The sequence below is a fragment of the Lepus europaeus genome, chromosome 6, assembly GCF_033115175.1.
Source record: "Lepus europaeus isolate LE1 chromosome 6, mLepTim1.pri, whole genome shotgun sequence".
NCBI lineage: Eukaryota > Metazoa > Chordata > Mammalia > Lagomorpha > Leporidae > Lepus > Lepus europaeus.
Genome location: NC_084832.1, coordinates 72,962,279 through 72,970,231, shown reverse-complemented (window position 1 = coordinate 72,970,231; position 7,953 = coordinate 72,962,279). Strand labels below are relative to the sequence as shown.

The window sequence follows — 7,953 nt, the reverse complement described above, 5'->3', positions numbered from 1 at the left end:
TTACCTTGGACACCTGTGGAAAATCATATTTCCCTCCCACGTGGGAGATCTGAATGGAGTGTTGGCTCAGTCCTGGCCATTGCAGCCATCTGGAGAGTAAATCAGCAGATGAAAGATTCTCTCTCTCTCTCTCTCTCTCTCTTTCTCTCTCTCTCTCATTCTGTCACTCTGCCTGTGAAATAAATCAAATAATTATTTTATAAAAAGTCACTGAACCATCAAAGCTACAAAGAGATATAAAAGAAATCTTGCTGCTAAGTGAAATAATTTAGCCTGAAAAAGCTGTATACCATATAATTGCATTACATGAAACTCTGAGAAAGAAAAACTATGGAAAAAGGAAAAAAAATTAAAAGCAGACAGGAGTTCTGGTAAAAGGGGAGCAGGATTAATAGGCGAAGCACAGGTAATGTATAGAGCAGTGAAACCATTTTCTAATGGTGATGAGTGACATTGCACATTTGCCAAAAGCCACATAACTGGGGTTGGCATTGTGGTGCAGTGAATTAAGCCACCACCTGTGATGCCAGCATCTCCTATCAAAGCATCTGTTCAAATCCTGGCTGCTCTACTTCCCATCCAGCTCCCTATTAGTTTGCCTGGGAATATATCAGAGAATGGCCCAAGTACTTGAGCCTCTGCCACATTCACAAGAAACCAGGATGGAGTTCCTGCACGTGGCTTGAACCTGAACCAGCCCTTGCAATCATTTGGGGAATGAACCAGTAGATGGAAGATCTTTGACTTTCCCCCTCTCTCTGTGTATATCACTCTGCCTGTCAAATAAATTTTAAACTGATAAGAACAGATACTACACTTGATCTTAGCCAAAAGGCTGAGAAGCGATGTCAAATAAATTTTTAAAAAAAATCTTTAAAAATAACCCCAGAACTGTACAATATAGAGTGAACCTTAATGCAGATTCTAGACTTTAGTTTCTAAAAATGTATCCATAGGATTCAATTATTCTAACAAATGTACTACATTACTGTTGGATACTGTTTTAAAAAGAAAACTAGGGGCAGGGGAGAGGATAAAAGAACTTCTTGTCCAATTTTTATGTTAATCAAACTATTCTAAATAAAGTTCATTAATTTTTTAGGATTTATTTATTTGAGAGGTAGAGTTACAGGTAGAGAGGGAGAGACAGAGATCTTCTACCTGCTGGTTCACTACCCAAACGGCCGCAATGGCCAGAGCTGGGCTAAACTGAAGCCAGGAGCCTCCTCCAGATCTCCCATGTGCATGCAGGGGCCCATGCACCTGGGCCATCTTCCACTGCTTTCCCAGACCACCAACAGGGAGCTGGATCAGAAGCAGAGCAGCCAGGATGCAAACTGCAGCCTACATGGGATGCCAGCGCTGCAGACAGAGGCTTAACCTACTACGCCACAGTGCTGGCCTCTATTAAATTTTTTTTTTTAAATCTGGCAACACTGTGTGACAAGAACTCTATTTCAGCTAATGTTCAACAATCAGCTAAATGTTTAAACACCAGCTTGAGATGCTATTTACTATTAAAAGTAACCTCCAAAAACCACTCCCCACCCTTAAAAATGTTCATTTACCTTGGAAACTGTTTTTGCAATCACCACATGATGAATTCTGAACAAAGCATTGACTATGTTATTGAATTCGAGTTGATTTAAACATAGATTGACCTCCCACATAGCCATCTCTCTGAGCTGCTGCTAGAACCGAAAGAAAGTGGAAGAAATGATCCAAATTCCCCCGTAAGAACTAACTCGCTCTCTGTCCAAATTGCCCTGATATGAAAAAGTCAGCCGCTCCTGTGCAGAATGTGAAGTGATTTAGTCTACGATGACACATAAAAGGGGTTGCCAAGAGAATATTTTCTAAGCTTTGGAATTCTTTTTAATTCTATGGAAAGTGTCTTTCTCCAGTAAGGAAAAGGCCAAATTTCTGCCTGACACAGTTCAAGATCCTTCTCCTTAGGCCACAGCATTTGGGGCTGGAGATACTATTTGTGGAACAAGGCTGAGGAAATGAGCCAAAATGAATTTCAGGCTTGCCAGAGCTTATACTCTTAATGTAAATTCAACAATTAGCAATGCCTCAGCTGTGGAAGCTGAAAAAAATCCACACATCAGATGGTGAGAGACTGGTGGAGAAAATCACTTCCATTTGACTGTTGTAAACCTGTCATCTCCTTAAGCAACCCATAAGCTTGAAAGCAGACCTGGCCTCTACCACTTGTGAACTCACTGAGATGGCTCCAGAAAGGCGCCTCCTTATTAATTCAAAATAGGAAGACAAACTTGTAAAAAACTCAAGTAGGGAAAGAGTTTCAAAATATAAGAACCAGATTGCATCATCAATTTTAAAACTATGCGGGTTAACGGACATAATGGAATGCCAAAATGATCAGATTAAAATAAGATACGAACAAGAATAAGCAATTAGAACGGCGGATAACTGGCACAGCAGTAAAGATGTGACTTGGCACAGTTGCATCCCATATTGGAGAGCCTGCTTCAGACTGCAGCTTCCTGATAAGGTACATCATGGGAGGCACCATGTGATGGCTCAAGTGCTTGGGTCTGTGCCAAACGGTTGTAAGGAGACCTGGATTGATTACTTGACTTCTGACTTCAGCCTAGACCAGCTCTGGCTGTTGCACACACCTGGGAAGTGAGCTAGCAGATGGAAGACATCTCACCTCTTTTCTCCCCTCCCCTCCCCTTCCTTCCCCTCCCTTCCCCTCCTCTCCTCTCTTCTTCTTTCTCTCTCTTTCCTTCCCCCCCTTCCAAATAAAATGAAAAATATTTTCATTTTTTGAAAAGTTACTAAACAATTCTATCATGTCTTTGTCAGCTTGAAGTATGGAAGCTGGTATTTTGTAATAAGGTAATTTTGTTTGGTTCTTTAAATGTTTAAAGAAGGCAGAAAACACACATTACATACCATGAGTCAATTAGCCCAATTAACTTTGGGATCTCTTTGCCTCATTTGCCTGCCTTTGTCTTTTTCTACAAAGAAGAAAGACTTGAGGCCAGCAGGTTAAGCCATCACATGCAATAATGGCATCCTATATGAGTACTTGTTCATGTCCCACCCTGCACCACTTCTGATTCAGCATTCCTACTAATGCACCTAGAAAAGCAGCAGAAGATGGCCCAAATATCTGGGCTCCTGCCATCCTTGTGGATGGTATTCCTGGACTTGGCCCAGCTCTGACTATTGTGGTTACTTCAGGTGTGAACCAATGAATGGAAGATCCCTCTCTCTCTCCCCTCTCCCTTTTTCCTCTCTCTCTCTCTCTCTCTCTCTCTCTCTCTGTAATTCAGCCTTTCAAATCAGTAAATAAATCTTTAACAAGAAAAGAAAAAATTTGTAACTGTGGATCTGCAAATTAATATTTTCAGCAACCCTACTGGAAATAATATAATGTATGTGAGAATTTAAAAGACCTGAAATCCTTTTTTTAATGTTTATTTCTTTATTTTCATCTATTTGAAAGGCATAGTAACAGAGAAAGAGAGAGGGAGGGAGAGATCACCCGTCTGCTGATTTACTTCCCCAATGCCCACAAAACCTAGGGCTGGGGCTGACTGAAGCCAAGAGCTTGGAACTCCATTTGGGTATCCCACATGGGTGGTAGGGGCCCAAATAATTGAGCCATCATTGGCTGCCTCCCAGGATTCATTATCAGGAAGCTGGATCAGAAGTGGAATAGGCAGGACTCAAATCATCATTCTAGTTCAAGATGTGGGCATCCCAAGCAGTAGTTTAGCCCTCTGTGCCACAACACCTGCCTGAACACCTGAAGTTTCAAGGACTTCACCTGCTAAGTAGACTTACTTATTCTTTGTGGGATTTTCCAATTAAAAGTAAAACTTTTTCTATTTATGTTACAATGGTTGTAAATGATGCAAGCTTCTGACCATCCTCAAAGCTAAGAACCATGTTTAATTTTAACCTCTTAATCAAATATATATCACAGCTGTGAGTAAATCCTATGACTTCTCTCAAATATTTCTCTTCATCTTTCTGCACTTCCTTCCATAAAATACTCTCATCTCCTATTAAACCATTCTCCTGAATGCAAATCAAACTAGACCAGGGTTTTTATTTTAGATTTATTTATTTGAAAGTCAGAGTAATGGAGGGGGGTGGGTCGTCCATCCACTGGCTCACTCCTCAAATGGCTGCAACAGTCAGGGCTTCTGCAGACAAAATCCAGGAGCCCAGAATTCCAGCTGAGTCTCACACAAGGGTGGCAGGGGCACATGCACTTGGGCCATCTTCCATTGCCTTCCCAGATGCATCAGGCGAGAGCTGGATTGGAAGCAGAGCCACTGGGGCTCAAATCTGCACTCTGGTATGGGATGCCAGCACCACAAGCGGCAGTTTAACCTGCTGCAGCACAACACTAGTTCCCAAATCAGCATTTTCTAATGAAGATTTCACTCAATTTTTCTCCATCAAACATCCATTCAGCTTATATCTTAGTGTGGATTACCAGCTTTCCCCCAAAAGCAGAGCCTGAGAAATAATCCAGGCCCGAGGAGTTTCTTTGGGAAGTGATCCCAGAAACACAGTGTAGCTCTGAGAAAGCCAGACAACAACAGGAGGAGAGCAAATCAAGTGCCTTAGAGAGTGAGTTACCACGGTGGAAAACAGTGCCAAGTCCAGCTGTGGATCTTCTGTGCATTTCACATCCACATCCCAGAGTGGCTCGGCCAGGCTTAAGTGTCCCCGACTATGGGGACACAGATTTGAGCCCCAGTGGCTCTGCTTCCAATCAAGCTCTCGCCTGATGCATCTGGGAAGGCAATGGAAGATGGCCCAAGTGCATTTGAAAGTCCACACCAAAACTCAGTGACAGCGACAGGTGTGAAGAATGCAACAACTTAATCTGATCATGGTCTTTGGAGGGGACAGAGACCTTTGGGAGGTAATTAACGTTAAGTGAAGCCATAAATGCGGGGCCTTAATCCAATGGGACTGTGCTTTTATAAGAAGAGGAGAGATTCTGTGTCCTGCCCACCGTGTGATGCCCCACATCTTAGCACCCCACAGAGTCCCAACCAGCAAGGACCTCTCTCATCAGATGCCACCACCAAATCTTGAGCTTAGTAGTCTTCAGAGCCGTGAACTTGATAAAGCTTTATTTTCTATAAATTATTCGACCTGTGGTATCCAGTGATAGCATAGAAACAGTACTAAGGCTTCCACCAGCTCCTATCCTTCATGGTTTGAGAGTTAACTTCTGAGACTTTGCTTGACTTTCCAGAACTTTAGGCCTGCAAAGTACATAAACACGGGACACCCCAGAGGCCAGAGAGCTTCTTCTGGTGAAAAGACCCAGATGCTTAGGCAGACATCCTCAGTGTGGCCAGCAACTACCCACTAAAGCTACAAGGGGCTGAGAGGGATAGAAGCAGGGCATCCATTGTGGTGCCTGCTGCAGCCTGTGCCCAACTCAAGTGCTCAGCTCTGCACACAGTAGTGAGTTGTGTTTATTGAATTGATATTCCAATATTCTCTCCCCTTTTATCCTCTAAATGAATTATGACCATATTTGTATCCTTGCCCGGATAGAACCTTTAACCCAATCATTCATTTACACATCTTTTAATCTATACAAAAAGCTTCCTGTCTCCATTCTGCAAACACTTGTTTTGAACCCAATTATCTCAGAGCTCTTCTCTCTCTTATGCACTGTCAAGGCAATTTACTTCAAATGAGCAAAGAGCTCCAGCTCATGGCCCTTGCTTTTGAATTTCAGAAAAAGAAACCGGGATACCTTTTTCAACCATAGGGCTCTATGAAGGGTTTTATTTTTTTCAAGAAATTTTAAAAATGCATAATTATTTGATTTGCATTATAATTATTATTTTCTATATTATATATTTACATAAGTAAAAAGGAAACACATTCTTCTATATTAGACTCTTATTCAATCAGCAAAAAGGAAAGCAGAAAATGTCATCACAGCAATTTTTTTTTATATTCAGATCACAATTTCTGCTTTGAGGTTCATACAGAACTAGAAAAATTTATACACATACCAAAAAATATGAGCTACCACTCATAAACTCATTTTATTTTTCCTATTAGTTGTTACCTATTGGTTTATCTTTTTACTACCACAATAGCCCCTAATTCCAATTCAACATAGTTTATTGTTTAAATTCTTTTAAAGATTTTTATTTATTTATTTGAAAGTCAGAGGTGGTGGGGGGAGAGAGAGAAGAAGAAAGAAAGGTCTTCCATCCACTAGTTTACTCCCTGGATGGTCTTAACAGCCCAGGCTGGACCAGGGTAAAGCCATGTCATCCTCTACTGCTTTCTCGGGCCATTAGCAAGGAGCCCAGTTGCAAGCAGAACAGCCGGGAATTGAACTGTCACCTCTGTGGGATGCTGATGTCACAGGTTGAGGCTTTATCCAGTACACCATAACTCCAGAATCAACATAATCCTTATTTTTGGAGATGAAACCACTTCATCAACCCTCAAAATATTTTTCCACCTGACAGTGACCTTTTCGGTGTAACTGGTGTATCCAAGCACTTGGGGGCTGAAACATGAGAGGGATTAGGACCTCATTTCTCACCCTGTGGCATGGCCAAAGGACCACAATTTCTGAAAGTTTAGAGAAATCACCTTATGCTTATTGATGAAAGTGTACTGTAGTATCTCCTGTGTGACTCATGTTTGTAGTGAACCTGTCTCAAATTGCAGCAGTAAAAGCGCATAATTCTCAAATAGGTCTCAAAGGAGCTCTGCTAATTTATGTGGCAGTCCTCAGTCTCATAGGAAGGTTTCCTGAGAACCATGTGCCATTTACAATGTGTCCAGCATCTGTTTCAGCAGACAGCCCCAGAAAACAGAGGAATGCCTTACGGGAAGAATACATATGCAGACTTTTCACCCAACTAGGATGACCCCAAAAGAGAATGGGGGGAAAAAGAAGAATAAAAAGACAACTGGCCCAGCAAATATTGATCCATTATATACTTTCTGGTCATTTCCGAATTTCCCCTAATGAAAAGCCTAACATGCTTAATTTATGCACTCATTGAAAGGAATCTGTCAGGCATGAATGGCTGAAGGATTACAGTTTTTTCCCTCCAGTCATTATAAGTCTCCCAGAGGTCAAACAAATAACTAGCATCCTTTCATCCTAAACACGACCAAGCTCAGGTTGAGATACGAGCCTATTAAAGTTCGGTTTAAAAAAGAATTTTATTTTGCGGATGATCTCATTTATTAATTGCTAACTGCCTTTTAAAACCCTCAGTGGAAGACAAAGAGACCTTCAAGTTCTTTCTTTGAGAATTAAAGCTTTCATTTAAGGATTCCAGATGGGCTGTATTTAAGTATTAAAGTTCAAGTACTTTAACCACCAGAAGATGAAAGGAATTTTACTTGGTTTTGTTTCACAATTGCCACCCAGTAGATCTTCAATCCCAGCCAAATTGAGCATCAATTTAAATGAGATTTACTCATGGGACCCTGGGCAATCACAATCAACACAAGATATTAGGGAGTTTAGGAAATGGGTCTATTAAATGACAATTAAAGCTGTCAGCCTTCCAGAGCTTATTTTCAGCTAATGTGATCCCTAGTAGACAGTGGGATTTGACTGCTGTAAACAAAGAGGTTTGCTTTACAACCATGCTGGGACCCAAAGCTTGTTGTTTGAGCCCTGGTGATAGCTCATGGTTTTCTTTGGCTTTGAGGCAGCTTCAACTGTTGCTTTGAATAAATGATTTCAAAATAACTTCTCATACAACTGTGTGAGTGCTCCTGAAAGTCCAAACATTCACCAAAGAAAACTTAGCTGTCATCTTCAGAGAAGTCACCCACGAGGTCTTGGTTATCACCTGGCTCTTCTTTTTGTGCGAAGTTTCATGGCAATTCTGTAGGACCAGATGGCAGGTAGTAAGTAGTAGAGCGCACTTCATGCCTAGAATGTACCTGAAA

At 41.4% G+C, this 7,953-nt stretch overlaps 1 pseudogene; it reads right to left on the bottom strand.

The window, feature by feature from the left end:
* Positions 1 to 724: 724 nt before the first annotated feature.
* LOC133762692 (U2 spliceosomal RNA) lies at positions 725 to 847 on the bottom strand (annotated as a pseudogene).
* Positions 848 to 7,953: the final 7,106 nt, after the last annotated feature.